This window comes from Heloderma suspectum, chromosome 2, assembly GCF_057233095.1.
Source record: "Heloderma suspectum isolate Gila_16-S chromosome 2, 16-S_ref, whole genome shotgun sequence".
NCBI classification, from domain to species: domain Eukaryota; kingdom Metazoa; phylum Chordata; class Lepidosauria; order Squamata; family Helodermatidae; genus Heloderma; species Heloderma suspectum.
Genome location: NC_139459.1, coordinates 201,875,857 through 201,895,619, shown reverse-complemented (window position 1 = coordinate 201,895,619; position 19,763 = coordinate 201,875,857). Strand labels below are relative to the sequence as shown.

The 19,763-nt window shown below is 44.0% G+C and overlaps 1 protein-coding gene across 3 annotated transcripts in view; it reads right to left on the bottom strand.

Annotated features, from left to right (window-relative positions):
- DGKA (diacylglycerol kinase alpha) overlaps positions 1-19,763 on the bottom strand; it is a 59,992-nt gene that overhangs the window by 34,630 nt on the left and 5,599 nt on the right. For 2 of the 3 annotated variants that reach the window (XM_084837360.1, XM_084837359.1), the window contains exon 2: positions 3,603-3,725. The exons of the other annotated variant lie outside the window; for it this stretch is intronic. The gene's annotated coding sequence lies outside the window, so the exon portion shown is untranslated. The remainder of the gene's footprint in view (positions 1-3,602; positions 3,726-19,763) is intronic. 3 annotated transcript variants of the gene reach the window in all.

Here is a 19,763-nt window from a genome sequence, read left to right as displayed (position 1 = left end):
CCATTTATATCCTTTTGCCGCAGATGGTGCCAGCCCCGGTCCCATTAATTTTTAATGGGGAAGAGTCACCGGGCTGAGGTTTCGAGCGTTATTACCGGACGTGCCGCACATTTCACAGAGATGTGATCCTGGCAGTTAGTGCGAGGGTGGAAATTTGCAGGGCTGGCACTCGATAGCTGCTCACGTCAACAAGGAAAGTTATGGAAACCGAGAGCAACCCTGGAAAGGTATCAATTAGGAACATGCCTTATTGGCTCAGGTTCATAAGCCATGTAGCCCAGTCGCTTGTCGCCAACAATAGCCAATTCAGGATGCTTCAGAGGAGATGCTCAACAAGATACTAATTGTGTTCCAGCCTCTGTTCATCAGTCACAGCTTCCAGCAACAATGTTTTGAGAGGATCTGAACAGGAAGTTTCCCTCCCTGACCACACTAGCAGATGCCTTTATCCTCCATTAGTCCTCATTTTTTTAAAAGCCCGTTTATATAATTGCCTTCACCAAATCCCATGACAGTGAGTTCCACAGATCAATATCTTGTGCAAGAAAATAATAATTGCTGTTTGTTTAGTTTTAGTGGAGATCCCTGGGATTACTTAAAAGCTTTTTTAAAAAAATGCAATTCATTGTTTTACCTAAGCTATGCATGATTTTATGCTTTCCCGTCATTGCAACCCTTTTCACCCATCTCTCTTATGAGCTAAATAAGCCCTTTTAAATGTCTATCTAGTTCTGCCATACTCTTTATGGGAAGGGCTGACCAATACTCTAGGTGGGCATTTATGTAAGCGCACCTAGGTGTGCATTTATGCAATTTTATAACATTTTATTTCTAAATTCCTAACTGAACATATCAACAGTGTCTGCTACATAGTTAAAAGACTAGGAAGTGGAAGGAGCACCCTATAGTGAGAGGCATTCCCGAATAGTGCAAGCGACATTGTGTAAATTAAACAAATGCATTCAAATCTATCATCATCATGCACCATCTATGTATATGTATCACAGAACAGGTCCCTGCCCCAAGGGGATTACAATCTATATAACAAGGTAAGGGATATAGCCTGGCCACAGTGATCCATGCACTGGTAACCTCAAGACCGGAGTATTGCAATGTGCTTTACATGGGGCTGCCAAAACACTATGCCTAGACTACTGAGTGGGACAGCCTGCCAGGAACATACTTCACCAGTTCTGAGGGAGTTGCACTGGCTGCCAGTAAGCTACCAAGTCATGTTCAAGGTGTTTGTGTTAAGCTGTAAAGCTCTACATGGCTTAGGACCTGGATCCATGATAGAGTGCCTTCTCCCTCATGTACTCGCCTGGATATTAAGACCTAGTGGGATTTGCCTGGGGCTACATAAGTGGCAACTGAAGAGAGAGGGTGTTCTTAATATAGGCACCCGATTGTGGAACTCCCTCCCCACTCATATATGAGCAGTGCCAAGTCTTACAAGCTTTTGGCACCAACTAAAGACCTACTTGTTCACCTAGGCTTTTGATTAAATCTGTGTTGTAAACTTAGCTGTGTTTCAGTTCTCCCCTATCTTTATCAGTTGATGCTGTATGATTTTCTTGTGTTTCATTGGTTTTGGACCCTGCTTTGGGATTATTTTATAATGAAAATTGGGTAATAAATACTAGTATAAAATGTATGAGTAAATAAAAAAGGAAGGGGAAGGAAATGGAGGTGGGGTAAACAGGGGAAGTTATATGTATGTAATTATTTTGCATATATATATATATATATAGGCTTAGGAACTGTGGGTTGTGCCAAAGACTTTACATAAAATCTATTCCAAGTTCAGGCTTCTAAACTTTCTAGTATATCGTAGTGGCAAAGGGCCTGGGCAATGAACCAGGAAGCCCCCAGTTCAAATCTTGCCTCTGCCATTAACTCACTGGCAAGCCATTCCCTTTCAGCCTCTGATCTGCAATATGACGATAATAATACTGCCCTCACTTTCAGGGTTGTTGTAAGTATTGCTGTGTTAATGTATGTGAAGTGATTTGAATACTTTAACATGGTAGATGATGATGAGCAGAGCAGAGCAGAGCAGAAGAGGGAATCAAATCACTGTTTCCATATCATAGCACAGTGCCTCTGAATAAGCCCAGCCATGTGGCATTAACACCACAGCATCCTTTGATGTTTGAAAGTCACTCCAAAGTAGAAAAAGGCCATGAGAATGGGGTGATGGCAGTACTGTGGGACTGATCAACATGAAAACAGAGTCAAGCCCATTGATCCATCTAGCTCATTATTATCTACCCTGATTGGTAAATGCCCTGCAAAGTTTCTGATAGGGTATTCCTGCCCAGCTTGACCTGGAGATGCCAGGAATAATACCTGAGACCTCCTGCACATGAAGGAAGTGCTCTACCACTGAGCTGCATCTGTCCAAGATCCCTCAAGAATGTGCAAGCAGAGATTGCTGGTACCAGTCCTTATCCACAGGAGGGAAAGAAAGAGGTGGGCTCTAAAGTGAGCAGCATTGCAAGTTGGCAGTGAGATTTGTAGTTTACTAACTTGTTGCATGAATGCCCTTCTCTATGCCTCAGTTTCCCTTTCTTGTGATCCAAGCCCCACCCCCTAGTTAAAACTAGAGCCAATGCCTTCTGGTGTCAGATTTTTCCATTTCATTCCCGTACTTGGTCTGTCTGCTATTTACCACCCTGAAGGCAGGAAGCTCTCTTAAGTACCATTAATTCATGTTCAGACGGATCTCTGCCTTACTTTGCAGAGCTGAAAAGCTGCACCAAGTGCTCCATTCTCTCTCTCTCTCTCTCTCTGCTGGGTATGGAGAGAAAGGCCCTGTACTCAGACCCATTAGCGCTAATAGGACTAATTGCAATTAGCACTGTTGAAAATGGGGCAGGAAGGGCCCACTCCAACTCTTAATAGTCATTTTAAGGCCCACAACAAATCCCTACTTTCCCTCTTGTCAACTCTACCCTGTCCCTCCCTCCCGTCCTCTGTCTCTCTGTGCATTTCTCGGCCACAGCTTTTCCAGTTCCCTCTCAGATGTCCTTTTCCTACTTCCCTTCTAGTCCTTTCAACTCAACCACCTTTTCCTGCTCTCAGCTTTCATTATGTTCATCAGACAGCACAAGGAGAACAGGACAGGGCTCTGGAATAACGGGTAAGAGTGCGGCAAGGAGAATGTTGGCCCATGCCTCTTCTCCCATATACACAGCTATTAAAGGTACAAGAATACCATACTGACCATGCCAACCCTAATGCTGATTTGCAGCCCTTCAGTGCCTCATTCCCATTCTCAAAAGGTGAGAGATTCAGGGCAGCCTTTGCAAGTTAAATTTTCTTGGCAGGAAAGATCACTAAAGATATATGCTATCTATGTTACAATCTGTTTAACAAACAAACAGATTCAGCAGCCAGCACAGAAAGTCCAAATCAGTGCCGGCTCCAGAAGCCAATAAACTGCTAGCAACCTGGGCGGCTTTTTTCTTTTTTTTTCCTAGCCTCAGTGCTGAGAAGGTTAGGCCCCACCTGTGGCCCCAGCTCTGGTTTTTACTAAATTCTACAGGTATCGTGTAGAGAGTCAAAACAGGTTGTAACATTGCCTTGCTTCAAGAAATTACCATTTAAGCCATGGGTGTTGAACCTCTTTCATTCCAAGGGCCAAATTCCATTTCGGAGAAGCTCTTAGAGGATGTGGGGGAACATTCCAGTGGTGGGTGGGACGGAAGGCAAAAGGGGTGGTACTGAAAAAATAAAAAATACCAGCATATTTTAGCTTAGAGCCCTTACTGCCAGTAACTAAGCCAGAGGAGAGACATTTCAACCTTTTAGAATGGGGGAAAAATGGCACAAAAGCTAGGAAACCACCAAACTATCGGTGGTCAGTGGAAGGGGGCATGGCCAGTTGGGGGACCCCGGAGGGCCATATTGGGACTCCAGGCGGGCCAGATTTGGGCATGACTTCTCCCTTCGCTCTACCAGGGCACTAGCTCCAATACAGCAGTTCCTCACTCCTCTCTAGCCCTAAATAATTCAAAGAATATGTGACTAGACTAGATCACAAGTACGTAATTGCTGGTCAAAGACAATTCCACTCCTAAGACAAAATTTGATATATATAGATATACACACACAAACTATGAGTGTATGTATGTGTATGTATATACACATACATACACTCACACACCCACACCCCTGTTTAAAAGGATTATATAAGGATGTATGTAGGTATGCATCCCATCTTTTGCATCCTAAATATCAGTAATGGAAAGAAAGCTTAAGGGAGACACAAGGACTTGAGCTGGGTCAGCTTACAAGTCCCACTTTCAAGTGTTCTTGAAAGTGTTCATGGCTCTTCCTTCTTACAATCCTATCCTCCACACCACAACCACAACCTGCTTTGCAGGACCAAAAACTAAATAAAACAATAAATTTCAAGCGGTAGCTCATGGGCTACAACAAAGGAAACATTTCCCTGGCAACCACAACATCTTCCAAGGTTATTGTAGGCACTAAATAACAGCCACTTTACTGCTGGAACATGGCTCCTGCTGCTAAAAAAAATACCTCCACACACAGGATAGCCCCAGTGCAACTCTGGGACCAGAGTTCCATTCTTTTTCAGGTCAGGAAGATCCACTGAGGTAATCGATTCGGAAATGTTCCTCTTAGGCCACAGAATCCCCTCCGGTCTCTGTGAGCAATAAGCTATGAATGCACTCCCAGCAGTCAATAAAGAGTGTGCTGAACCCCTGAAACGCTCTGTGTCCTGAGTGGGATGCCTAATGCTCCCTTCCAGCAAAGCAACTAGTCTGGGATTGAGTCATTACTTCTCCCACACAAACAAACAAATATGCAGGGAGACAGAGGAGGCACAGGAGGGTGTTGGAGCTGCAGCAGGTACAGGAAAAAAGCATATAGCCTTGCGACCTGGAGGCCTTGAGGAGGAGAGGCCATGATAGCCTAATGGGCAAATAAAACCATTGTGACCAAACTCATTTTTGCAACAACAAGTACATCCACAAGTCAGAAGCATGAGAGCCATACTGGAGTGGGGTGGGAATGGGGAACATAAGAGCCCTGCTGGATCAGACCAGAGGCCCTTTTAGTTCAGCATTCTGTTCTCACAGTGGCCAACTAGATGCTCACAAGCAGGACAGGAGCACCAATGACTGGATCTATGGTTGATTATTTGTTTTCTCTGCTGATTATTGATTTTATTAGTGTTTTTTTCTTGTATTTTATTTTTCTTGTATTTCGTTTTTAGTAATATTGTTACCTGCCCAGTGATTTTTGTGAAGGGTGGGATAGAAATAGAACTAAATAAAGAAAAATAAAATAAATAGCACTCTCCACTCATGTTCTCCAGCAACTGATGTTTTGAGGCGTACTGCCTCTGATAATGAAGGCAGTAGTCATCATGACTAGTAGCCATTGATAGCCTTTTCCTCCATGAATTTGTCTAATTAAAATTGTCCAAGTTGGTAGCCATCACCACATCTTGTGGTAGTGAACTTGCCTTATTTCCTAAGCTAAAGAGCCCCAAATGTTGTAACATTTCCTCAAAGGGGAGTTGCTCCATCTCCTTGATAATTTTGGATGCTCTTTTTGCACCTTCTCCAGCTCAACAATATCATTTTTGAGGTGACCTGACCAGAAGTATATACAGAATTCCAAGTGTGATTGCACCATAGATTTGTACTGAAACATGATGATATTCCTTTCCTAATTATGCCTAACATGGAATTTGCCTTTTTCACAGCAGCCACACACTGGGTTGATATTTTCATTGAGATCACAACCCCAAGATTTCTTTCCTGGTCAGTCACTGCCAGCTCAGACTAGGAGCATCCCTAAAGGTAAAGGTAAAGGTGTCCCCAACCAGTCATGTCCGACTCTAGGGTGTGGTGCTCATCTCCATTTCTAAGCCGAAGAGCCAGCGCTGTCCAAAGACGCTTCCGTGGTCATGTGGCCAGCATGACTGAATACCGAGGTGCACGGAACGCTGTCACCTTTCCTGCTGAAGCGGTACCTATGTATCTACTTGCAATTTCTTGCTTTCGAACTGCTAGGTTGGCAGGAGCTTGGACTGAAGACGGGAGCTCACTCCGTCACGCGGCACTCGGGTCTCGAACTGCTGTCCTGCCGACCTTCCGTTCTGCAGTTCAGCGTCTTAACCACTAAGCCACCGCGGCCCCTAGGAGCATCCCTACACCAACCTAAAATCCCACATTTAAAACAGGGCTTTCTGCTTCTGTTTTAAATACAGGATCACAATAGACTCCCTTTACACATGCTTCCTTTCCCCCCCTTTCCCCCTTATCTGAGTTTTCCATATGTTTCATTATACAGCGGCTAGATGGTGCTGTGTCCTCTTATTGCAGGGTTTCCTCTTTTCATGAGGGAACTCAAGCTTAACTCAAATGCGGTAATTTGATAGCTCATTATCCCTCATCTTTTAAAAAATGGAATAAAGGTCATTTAGTGCAGGAGATGCCCTGGAGATTGACAACGTCATCTAAAGGACCTGTAAACTTCCGTGAGTAACCAATCTCAATAGCAGGAGAAAAGCTCTGTGTGAAGAAGCCCTACATCACCGTATATGTGGTTAGGATTTTTTGCCCCAATATGTATCACTTTACCCTTACGTATATTGATCCATGTTTGCCATTTTAATGTCCATTCTCTTTTGGAGCTCTTCGCTACCATCCTAAATAATTTGGTACTCCGCTGTTTGCCTTCCTCCATTGCAAAAGCTGTCCATTTTTTTCTACTCTCTGCTTCTTTTCCTTTAACCACTTACTGATCCAAGAGGACCTCTCCTCTATCCTCATGACTGCTACATTTGTTCAGGAGTCTTTGGTGAACAGTGTTTGGTGCTTCTAGTGTTTGGTGCTTCTTTTATCATGCCATCACCCTACTTCATTCATGGAATTCTGGGGGGGGGGGGCATCCAGATGATGATGTCTTCCACCCAAACCACTCATGTTTTCCCACTGCTTAGTCCATCTTTTTTCTTACAGTGGAAAATCCATTAAGGAAAAAAATGGAATAGCTGCACAATGCCTTCCAATTGGTAGTGCTAGGAGCCCTCTGTCAGGAAGCATCCCTTTGCCAAAAGCCTTCTGAAAGGCCAAGTATGCTGTGACTTCTTCACTTGGAGCTTTTCTCCTGCTATTGAGATTGGTTACTCACAGACGTTTGTGGGTCCTTTAGATCAGGGGTTCCCAACCCCCAGGCCCTGGACCAGTATTGGTCCATGGCCTGTTAGGAACCGGGCTGCGAAGGGGTGTGTGAAACCCCCTTACGTTGGGTCCGTGCGGGGAAAGGTGATCTGCCCCCCCCCGGATCCTCGCCGGTCCTGGCCGGCTCTGCTCCGCGGCAAGTCCGCAGAGCTGCTGGCTGGCCCCAGCCGCTGGCGGACTTCCAGCCACTGGGATGCAAATGGCGTCCGCATAGTGGACGCCATTTGCGTCCCTGTTCTTCAAGTAATAGGCTACATAAATCTTTCTGTAGCCTATTACTGCAAATCTTTACCGTAAATCTTTCCGTAGCCTATTACTGCAATTTGCATCCCAGCAGCCGGAAGTCCGCCCGCGAAACCTCCGCCCCCTCCCCCGGTCCGTGGTGCAGAAAAGGTTGGGGACTGCTGCTTTAGATGTCAACTTCCAGGGTGTCTTCTGCACTGAAGGACCTTTATTCCATTTTTTTAAAGATCGCAGATAATGAGCTATCAAAATTGCAGTGTTCCACTTGAGACCCCTCCAGGAAAAGAGGAAAACCTGCAATAAGAGGAGCTAGACCACAGCACCATCTAGTGACTGCAAAATGAAACATATAGAAGACTCAGATAAAGGGGGAAAGGAAGCGCATGTAAATGCAGTCCATTGTGATCAGGCATTTAAAATGGAAGCAGAAAGCTCCATTTTAAATGTGGGATTTTAGACTGGTGTAGAGATGCTCAGTGTCTAGTGCATCACATGTTTGTTAGCGCTCTCAAAGAACTCTAAAATGTCTAGTGAAACATGACTTACCTCTGCAGAAGCCATGTTAATTCTTCTTCAACAAGATTTGTCCTTTTATACATTTGTTAAATTTATTTTTAATAATGCTCTGCACCAATTTTCCCACAACAAATGTCAAGGTTACTGGCCTGTAATTTCCTTTGGATCTCCTTTGGATCCCTTTTTAAAAAGCAGTGTTATGTTGGCCACTTACCAATTCTCTGGTACAGAGTCTGATCTTAAGGACTTGTTACATATTTTTGTTGGGATATCATTTTCATATTTGTGCTCTTTAAGATGGATGGATACCATCTGGACCCAGTGATTTTGTTTTCATTTTTGTCAGTAAGGTCTAGAACCATTATTTGCCTCAGTTCCTCAGACTCCCTTCCTCAAAATTTTAGTTCAGACACGAGTCTCCACCCTACCGAGTCTCCACCCTACATCTTTTGCAGTTAAGACAGATACAAAGAATTCATTCAGCTTCACTCCAGTATCCCTATCCTCCTTTAGTACTCCTTTCATTCCCTTATCATGCAACAATCCAACCACCTCCCTAGCTGGTTTCCTGGTTCTGATGTATTTAAATACTTTTTTATTGCTAGTCTTACTGTTATTGGCAATATTTTCCTCAAAATCCTTTTTGCATCCCTTATCGCCTGCTTGCATTTCCTTTGTACAAGGTTATGTCCCTGGAATGGAGTGGAAAACTGCAGAACCACATGTCACAACTGCCCCTTGCATTAGGCAGGATGAGGTCGTCTGTCTCAGATGGCAGATTTGGGGGTGCCATTCAAGGGCAGCAAACTGTCAGTTACTTAGATTATTATTATATATTTACCAGCATGGGTGGTCACCATTTGAATTCCCTGACTCAGGTCCCAAAAGGTCTTGGGCTGTCCCTAACCCCAAAGAAAGAGAGGTTGGCTCTGGTGCAGGCATTTAAATGTGTGCTCCTTATCTTTTTGCAACATATTGAACCACTGAAACCTTTTTGTATAATTAAAAAAATCTTGATTCAGCCATTCAGTATAATGTAACGCTCAGAAACTATGATCAATTTTCAGTGTAGCAGTGAAGGGTTCCTTCTCTCCCTGGCATGTCTTTTCGTGCAGCAACAAGCTCAAACTATAAATGTGCTCTTCTGATTCTTTAATTGTCAACAGCCTTCTCCCTTGCTTTGTGCTCCTTCTTAGTGCTTTTTAGTAAGTTTGAGTTTTGAAAACGAAAACTCAGTGTTTGCTACTTTTTAATTTTAAGTAAGTAATTTATGTGTCAAGACCAAGTCATAATTTGCTACTTGGAATGATGACAAAGTGCACATTTTTTGTGGTTTCTTTCTTTTGTTTTTACTTTGGAGGCAGTTCCCGTTCCAGCTGCACGCTCCTGTAAATTAAAAGTTAAAATGATCTTCACTGAATGGCCATACATCTTCAACCCCTTTTTCCATTATGCAATTAAACTACCATTCTCCATTATTAACTCACAGAAGCCTCTGCTAGCATGGTCAATAGTCAATAATGCTGGGAACTGAAGTTTAAAACATCTGGAGATCTACTTTCTGCCTGCTCCTGCTCTAAGCACGTGTTGCCTCAGCACTGTGCCATATCGGAATGATTGACTAGGTGAAGTTTCCCCCTCCTACCCCTTGAGCTCAACTGTATGAGGTTACAAAAATCCTGCCCTGCATAAACACCATGGCCCTACCAATAGTCAGCCAGGCATGAGGAGAGAAAAGAAGAAGGCCAATTTGCTGCATGGTTCTAAATGCCAAAAGGGCTGTTCCCAACAGTGAAAGTGAAACAGAGCACCTTGCAGCAGGTAGGATAGGGGGAAGGAAGGGAGGCTTTCCTCTAGGACTGCCACAGCTAACAGTGGATAGGTGCACAAACCAGGCCAAAGACAGTGGTTCAAGAAAGCATTGCTGCATGAGATCTGAATCCGATCACATACATAGAGAAGTCTGAGCAGGAGGGTTGGGTAGGAGAATTGACTCATCTGTGGAGCCAGCCCAGGAGCTTCGAGTTACCAAACCCAGCTAACTAGATCAACATCCTGATCTAATTTTAGCTTTGCGGCAGATGCCCTTGGCTTCAGGGGCCAGAAGTGCACAATACAAACCAGATGTTGGAAGGGAAGGAGCAAGAGATCAGTGCCCCAGCTCCCCTTGGACCTCAGACTGCAGGAGAGAAAATCCCTGGATGCTCTTAATTCAAGCTCTGCGGGGATTCCATAACTAGAAAGTCACAGCAGTGTCTTCTCAAGGTGCAATGGGTATCATCGCAGAATGATGGGGGAATGGGATGTGTCCTGCGTCCATAAACCAGCAACTGGAGGCTATCATACTGCAGACCTGCCAAGAGACAGTAGGCTATGTGTCACCAACACAGCCTTCTTGGCAGAAAAAAAAAATACAAAGAAAGAAAAAGAGGAAGTTTGCACCAGTCTGTCTGTAAGGTGGGTGGGGTAGGAAGGTATCAGCAGTATTCAGTGTTGCCTGTGTGCCTCCGCTCATTCTGTTGCACATGTGGAACCGACCGACGGCACAACAGGAAGCTAGTGCTTCCTAAAGCAACCCCAGAAATGAGCTGAAATACTCATTTCCAAAATGGGACGGGTCAGTGGAGATCCCTTTTGTGAGCTCTGCTGGCCTGCCTCATTCAGGAAACTAGTGTTTCAGCTTGTTTCTGGTTGATTTAGGAAGTGCTAGCCAGGTGGCCCCACTGGCATGTGAGCAGTGTTGGATACAGCGCAGTGTGTTTGAAAGTAAAAGTCTAGCGAGAGTAGTAATAGCGAGCCATAAGCCATACTTTTCAGTCTCCAGACCTCATAAAAAGGGATTTTCCACCCAGATTCAAGAACAATACATATGTACGTAGTAGATGAGAGATTTTATGGTGACACTACCTTCTAGGTCATATTGGGCCACATGCTAGCTAGAATATCTTTTGAAAGCCATCTTTAAATTTCTGTTTGGTTCACGCATAAAACTTCCTTCTGAAACCAGCTGACCCAAGGCCTTAAAAAGAGGCTAGACCACCAGTTCTTTTTTAAAGCATGAAGAAAGCACTCAGATGAATGTCTTCATAGGAACAATGCATAATACAACAAGTAATACTCTATCCTTTTTTCCTTGCTGCCCTGTATGCTTGGAGCTCCCAGAATACCTGGGTGATGCCACCTCTCTTAAATCCTTCCTCAAAACACACTTTTCCATGAAGCCTTTGGCACAAACCCCTAGTTCCCATACCCTACTGCAACTCAGTCGAAGCACATATAACTGAAACAATTGCATATTCTACCCTTGCCTACCTCCACCACCTCTGTTGTTTCTCCCCACTCCCATCAAAATTTAAATGGTAAGCTCCTTTGGGCTGGGACCCGTCCTCCCTACTCTCTAAAGTACCATGTGCAATGATGGGCTATATAAATAATAAATCCTTTGCTTTTCTTAAGGGACGGTGGCCACAAATGGAAACAAATTCACTCAAAACAGAAAAGGGACCACAAATAGGTAACCTAAAGACCTGAAATATAAAATGGGCATATGAACACATCATTTGCTCAATTTCCACATGCACAGATCGGGGTGCAGAACCTCTTTCAGACCAAGGCCCAAATTTCATTTAGGAGAAGCTCTCAGGGGCCGTGATCCAGTGGTGAATGGGTCTGAAGTCAAAAGGGGGCATGGCCAAAGGCAAAGGGAGCAGGGGCAAAACTCCAAAAATACCAGCATATTTTAGCTCAAAGCTCTTGGGGCCGAACTAAGCCTTAGGAGGGGCATTTCAGCCTTTTAGAATGGGGGAAAAACTGCACAAATGCTGGGAAACTACCAAATGAGTGGTGGTTGGGGGAAAGGGGATGAAGCCAGGGGAAAGGAGCATGGCCTTTTGGGGAACCCAGAGGGCTAGATTGGGACCCCTGGGGGGCCTGTGGTTGCCCACCCCTACAATACATGGAGAGGCAGCTAAATAGGCTGATGTGATCAAAACACATTTAAAAGACATTTTATATATGTGCCATGTGAAGTTGGAAGCATACCCAAAAGGCAACAAAGTGGTTAGATGAGAGGAAGCTAAAATCCCTAGTTTCTGTTCCTGATGATGGGTTACTCCAGCAAAGTGTATTTGGGCTCAGTGCACACTCCCATCTTCCTAGGCTGCTGCATGGGAGACCAGTAGGCTTTGGCAGCATAACTAAACCCTGAGCCAACTGCCTTGCCTTCCCTCGATCCCAGTCCCATAAACACCCAGCAGCAGGAAAGGGGGAGAGTGCTTATTTGCGCAGAGCTGAGGCCTCTGTTTGCGAAAGATTTATAAGGCAATTTTTTTTTGCCTAGGTTCCCTTTAAGCCTCTGGAGGGCTGCTGCCTTTAACCATTTTCCCTTATTTAGTAATTATTTATTTGGAAGTAAAGAAGAGTTTTAACTCTCCGTAGCATTCTTCTGTGCATCACAGTTAAGGAGAAATTTAGCCAGCCCATGGTACAAGTCCCCTGGGCTTCCTATGCAGAATATTAAAATGGTGTTCTCCCTTTCTGGAGCTCCTAGGCCAGCAAACTGTTCTATTATGCCCAGTCCAGGGTTTGTTAAATGACAAGCAGGACTCCCAGAGCTCTCCTAGCCAGGTACTCCCTCCCATTACCCCCATCCTGCACCCCATCTTTCTCAGTAAGCCCCACCCCTTGTATTTTGAAAAGCTGCAGCCTCAGCCATGGATCCACTGGATTCAATAACTGATTCAGAGATTCCTTGCCTGTTATTTGGCCCTTCCTGGCTCCCCTTTAGCATCAGCCCTTCCATCTTTCATCATGAATGGTTAAATCTCTTATACATTCACATCAAGCTGTCATTGGGAAGAGAAAATCCTTCTCATCAGCAGCAAAACGGAAGTTCCAGGCATGTAGGAGCCTTCCGTGTGGACCCTAGTAGTAAACATCAGCCTTTCACCTGTTGTGTGAAACTGGTGGGAAGGAAGGTAACTAAACTCTGTAACAACACTTGCACCCACTAAAGCAGTCTTTGGACTACAACTCCCATCACCCCGACTGCCTTACTGCCTGGGATGGGAATTGTAGCTCAAAACATGTGGAGGGTGCCACACTGGGAAAGCCTGCTCAAGAGTAAGTTGTGGCAATTTCTCTCTTATAGCCAGCCTCCATCAAACAGCAATTACAAGCACCAGCTTGCAGTCAAACTGGTGGAAGGAGGAGTAATTATTGTTCAGATGCAGGGATCCTCCACCTGAGAGACTGTTCCTGGGCTTCCCCCACCTGCACCATTTGAGGTGTCAGTTTCCTCCCTGACTTTTTCCTCTCTCCTTCCCCACCAATTTCCTTCCAAAACAACCACCTAGAGTACTCGTTGAATTCCTCCCCAGCTTTGCTCATGCGAGGAGCCTCGTGTTTTTCTGCCTTCGATGATTCCATGAACATAAAATTAAACTGGAGACAGAGGCATGCCTAATAATTCTGAAATTATTATATATTTTCATCTGTGGTTTATGCAGCTGCCGCATTTCTTTCTTTCTGATGGGCCTAAAGAAACCGAAGGTACAACAAGCCACCGGTTGGGGCAAAATCCAGTTGCCTGCAGTTCAATCATCAGAGGCAGCTCTATCTCACAAAATTTATCTCATACTTGCATCTTATTGTTTGTTGTTTCCACTGCATACCTTTCCCACAGCCCCTGCCCCTGCCCCTGTGTTTCCACAAGCAGAATTACAGGAGCTGTCCCAGAGGATATGTCACCAGGATTTGTTCATCTGTCACACTCAGAGGCAGACTTTCTTTTGAAACAGATAACAGTTGTGGTACTGTGCATGCAATATAAGAAAAGCATAACTGTACAAAAAGCAAGTGAATAACAAAACCAGTGGAAAGAAGAGTACAAAATTATTACTCCCAGTACTACAAGATCTTCATGGCTTATTAGTTTGTTTCTGGGCTCAATTTAAGCTGATGATACTCACTCTTGAAGCCATAAATTATTTCAACCCTGCCTAGTTATGGAAATATGTTTAATCCCAGACAAACATCTGCAGACTCTTAAATCATCTAGGGCAGCCTTCCCCAACCTGGTGCCCTCCAGATGTTTTAGACTACATCTCCCAGGACTCCTGACCAATGACAAGCTAGCTGGGGCTGATGGGCACTGAAATCTAAAACATCTAGATGGCACCAGGCTGGGGAAGGCTGATCTAGGGAAGCTCAGATCCCCGTGCCAAAATCTTCAGCGATTAGGTTAATGGCTTCAGCAAGCTGAAGCTTAATGCCACAATGCAGGACTTTCTCCCTCAAGATGCTTGCATCACTCAATCCTCAATGACTTTCCAAAGAATAGCGAAGAACATGTCCTTTTTCAGTAGCCATTTGAAATGGCGATGCGATGTTAAATGTGTTGCTTTCAGCCTTAAATTGAGATCATTTTTATGTTTTACTGGCATTTTAATTGATTTTTTAAACCCACTTCAGGTCTATGTTTTTAGAGAAAGGTTGGCAAGAAATATACTTAATAAATAAAATAAATGATCATCTCAGCTCCCAGAGAACAGTTACTACATCCAATTTGCAGTACATCTTCTGCCCACACACATTTTTAACAGTTTCCTCAAATGGCCTATCAAAACAATGTGATGATGCATGACTATATTGCACAAGCATGTACCTGTACTATTTCCTAGACGATTCCAGGGGAAAAGAACAGGACACATGCATTAAGGAGCCATAAATTGCCACTGAGAAACGATTAAAATAGCTAGCACAGATGAAGCCATAATAAGCACTCATCTTTGTTCTCAAAGCAAAATAACTGGCCTATGAGCCCATGGTTCATTTATGCACTATTTACACATTATTTCAGCTATACTGCATATTTGCTTGCACAGGATTGTAGTATTCCTATCTGCACTGGCACAGCAATGGTCCTCACGCAGGATCTTCATTCAGCTTGTGGAACCAAAACTGTAAATACACATGGCCAGTCAAAAGGGTTCACCAAGAGTACATGACTACAGTCTTTTAACATCTTCAGTGACTTCCTACAGCTTTTCAAGAATAGTTCACAATGTTTAGGGCTTTATAATTTTAAAACCAGCATCTTAGATCCCACACTTTCCCTCTGTCTATTGCAGTAGCCCGCAGAGGACAGTTTCTTAGCAGTACCATCCTAGCTGCCATTTTGAATAATAAGGCTCCACAGTGTGAAATTCTTAGGGGCTGCTTTCATGTTGCAACTGAAGATGATCAAGGAGTTCTTTTAGTAGCAGGTTTTTAGGGAAGTGTTTTATATTTAAGATTATGTACTTATCCTAACATGTTGTTAGCTGCCCTGAACTTTCTGAGACAGGGCAGGGCAAAAATCCCAAGAGTAAATGCATATAGTTGATACCTATGCTCAATGAAAATCACATGGGGTTGGGAAATTTGCAATGTTTGCTTTTTTACAATTACCTGTCCAGTAATACATACAAAATTAATGTGTTCAGTGCCCCTCTCCCATCCTGTCAGTGACAGGCAGGTGAGAGGCAAGATGTGGTATGGTACATTTCTGTAATGGAATCAGTTATGTCATATCAGAGGCAATGAAAAGTTTCCTAGATTTTATTTCAGTCTTCATACCACACAGGATCCTTTCATTTGCCTTCAGTCTCACACAGCACATAGCAGGCCCTATAATCAGTAATCCAAGCATGTAAAAAGATGAGAAAAACTGCCAGGATCTCTTTTCAGGGCCTTACCATTGTCAGGCTACCATCCGGCATTCCCATAGCAATCCATGTCCTGATGTAATAGCACAAGCCATCCATTAAAGGGATTTTGCCATTTTCACCTCACACTGCAGGCCCAAGGGTTTGCAGCAGTGTCACCAGGCGGATGTTGGTACAATTTTCTATGTCACACCTGAACCAGGTCCTGCATTGACAGCCAACTGCTTACTTCTCTGGTCTTGAAACTTCAGCAAGTTAAAAGTGGGCTAAAATCTTGCTGATGTTTTCATATTTGCATCAGAGAATCCCCACATACCCCATTTTGTTATCTCCTCTTTGTCTGACCCCTAAGTTGCTCTGTTAGCACAGCCACACAAATAAAAGCTGGAGACAGTCCATAGTTTGAAGGTGGCTTGAGAGAGGCACTGCTTCCCATAATATACAGACATGTTTCTCTTGTCCCTCAGTCATTTCTGATCAAACAGATTTTTGAAGCAATCCAACAACCTGCTTACCACAGGTAAGAGTTGGAGGAGTGTACACGGCATGATCAGCAATCTCTCTTTCAAACTGCCATCTTCAACTCCCTAGGGGAAAAAATCCTCAGTCTCCAAGCTAATTTTGCCCTCCCCTGCTCTGCTCAACCACCTCCCCTCCCTCTCCCACAGCCTGCATTGCCCCTTTCTCCATATCCTGTAGACAGAATAGCCCTGTGCTGCTATTTGCAGCCAAGAAAACAATACAGAGCCATGCCAGTTTCTGCAATAGCGCAGTGGCAGAGATTGGGGATGGGACAGGGGTGTTAGGGAGAAGGGTGGCTATGGAGAGTCCTTTTTCCTGTCCTTCCTTCTGAAACACTGGCATATAGTGCAGGGATGGGAGGGTTTTTTTAACCTCATGGCACACATTCTCCACCCCCTAACCCCAATTCCCTCTTCCAGGATACTTCCTATAAACTGTTAAGGGCATGACCAGGACAATTCCCACTTCTTTCCTCTACCACATCCAGTTTCCTTTTCCTTCCCTCATCTGACACCTTAACATTCCATATAGCCTGGAAGCTCACAAGTCCTTCTCAGACCATTGTAGGTTATTAAAAATTAAAGGTATTATTTTTATTTACAAACTTATACACTTCTGTATACCTAGGGAGTTCCCCAAGTATGAAGAAACCACTACCTTATTTTTGAGTGGCTCTGTTTCACTTCCAAACTGAGAGACACTTGACTGCCCAAGTTTACTATTATTTAGTTAGAACAGCACGGCTACAATAGTCAAGTGGGGTGGGGGTGGATGGCTGGGAAGTGCGATGTGCCACTTTGTTATTCATTTGGTGTGACCGCTATGAACTATACAGGAGCCGGAAAGCAGTAAACTGCTGTTCTGCCCTAGAACGCCTGAGAGGAAATGAAATTAAAGAGAAATCTGGGTAGGATTATTTTAAGGCAAGAGTTCCCAAAACCACGAACTAATTATCCTTCCCCTATTAAAACTGGGAAGGAAACACTACATTCACACCCTCCAGTGTGTTCTACCCACCTATCTAAGATGTGCTCCGGTTCTGCCTTGCATTTCTCCAGTTGTTCCTCCTTGTTCCACTTATATATTTTCATTGAGTTTTGTGGTTCTGCAAGAAGGTCAGGCAGCCGCAATTTCCCCTCTGCCTCCTCCCACAACTGCTCGCTTTTGCTCGCCCACACACCCCCTCAGACATCTATGTGCCTCACGTTGGGAAATGCCAATATTAAATATAACAGGCTGTGTCTATGTAAGTTAATAATGTTCCTGGGCTGACAGGTGACAAGCAGCAGTCAAGCAACAATGCCTTCCATGAGAAACCTCACTGATTACAGCGTCCATTACCCGGGGTGTAAGCATGCCTCAAGGATCAGTTGTAATCCTAAAGCAAATATACCTGCTTCCTTCACAGGTCCCTGTGTGGACTTTGCGCAGTTTAAAAGGGGGAACAGACATTTGCTCACACACTGAGAAAACAGTTTCTGTTGACAACTGCTGCTACCTGCTACAACTACCTCTCTCTTGTCCTAACCATACCTAGGGTTGATTCTGCAACAAGGACACCCACTTTCTGCAATTAGAATAAATCATGCATATTTCCAATTTTATCAGGGTCTATGAGTCAAGCTGTCAAAGGACATGGAATATTGTTTTGGCTACAACAGGCTATGTCAGCCTTCCCCAACCTGGTGCCCTCCTGATGTGGTGGACTACACCTCCCATCATCCCCAGCCAACATTACTATTTAGGCACCAGATTGGGGAAAGCTGCATTATGGGTAGACCTCGGGGATGGGATTTTATAGCACTGCCTTGGCAAGGAAAGGCATGCCGGTTAGGAATGGACTCTGGAAGAGCAGGCATACATCTCCAAGCATTCATACAGCATTTTAAAAATGAATGCATACATGCTAAAATTCATAAGATATTACACAAGGACCATCTATAAACTAAGCCAATATTTTTGGCCCTTTAAAACAAAAACAACAACACCCTTCGTCATAGTTTGCCCAGTTAGTAAATTCCTCTTTTTCACAGCGTTGCTACCCATTCTGTCCCCACCTGCTTTGATGCCGATGCACTGGAAATTCCCAGCAGCACACTGGAAACAGCAGATTCCATGGAGATGTGGCAAGATCAAGGACATACAAAATATTTGCAGGCTTTGCTGTATCCCCCATTTGCTTTGAGATAATAGTCTCTTGCAGATTAGTGACCGATTTGTTTTTCCTACTTAATTTCTGTACAGGAAGTTCTTTTATTTTCCTGAATTAAAAATAACTCCATCGGAAGGTTATAAAGTCCTGTGATATTTGCCCAAGAGCAGGGCCCTGATCTCTTAGTAAATGTGTACTTTGGCATGTGCAGATTTGTGTGTGCTGTAGCTAGGTCCTCGGACAAAAGAAAATATACAGATGCTGTGGGGCCAAACTAGACTAAGTCACTGAGAGACCTGTGACTGGATCACCCATGGATGGTTCTGTTTGTTTTTAGTTCAAGCAGCCACAGTGCCCCCCCCCCCATGAGATCATAGGAACAATGCTGGAAGGAGGGAGTTTTTAATCCTTTCACCCATCCTGTTTTCCCAATCTAAATTGCTCCCATGAAACATTTATTTGGTGGGGAGGGGGCAGGGAGAAAACATACAGGTATCTGTATAGTGTCTATGTTTTCCCCTACAGAGCAAATAACTTCAGGAAGGCAATTTCAAAATCATGTGAACTATGTATTTAAACACCAAACTCCAACAGTGCTTCCCCTCCCCTTCCTAACTGATCTAAATAAACCAACAATGCACCGCAGGACATCTGATAACAGATCTCCTGGCATCTTGTCTAGTTTTGGAAGGCAGTTGTGCATAGCAGCCAGCTCACTGCCTTCAACAGTGGTTTATACTGATTTTCCTGGAAGAGATAGTTGTGTAATTCATTCATTCATTCATTCATTCATTCATGCATTCATTATATTTCTATACCGCCCCATAGCCAAAGCTCTCTTAATCAAAATGAAATATTACTTGCTTCACTGTAAACAAATCAAGGAGATTTATCTGAATCACAGAGAAGAGAATCAGGGTATAGGAAATCTAGATGCTTCAGTCCACTTTGGGGAAAGAAATACAGTCTGGTGCAGTGAGGGGTAACTTAGAACGTGTGGCACCTGATGTTTTTGAGCATCCACTCAGTTCTGGTCAGGTTGTGAGTCACATCTCCTGGGTTTTAGCCTCACTTTTGGGCAGGGAGTGAGACTAGGTGAGGGCTCAAGCAGATGATGCAGTTGTTTCTTCTACATTAAATTTAGCCCTGCTGAGGCATTGCTTTTCCATAATTAGCTGGAAGCGGAACTAAAACAATACATCTGCACAAGCAATAAATATAGCGCTCAATGCTTACTCACACGTAAGTCCCATTCAGCAAAGGTTCCCAGCAACATTAATTCACCATTTCCTCCTTGTAGATTCTGCCACTTTTACTGCTTCCGGACAAGGGCAGGTGGGGGGATTAGTGATGAATAGTCTATTAATTGCCCTATTCTACATTTTTTTTATGTGTATA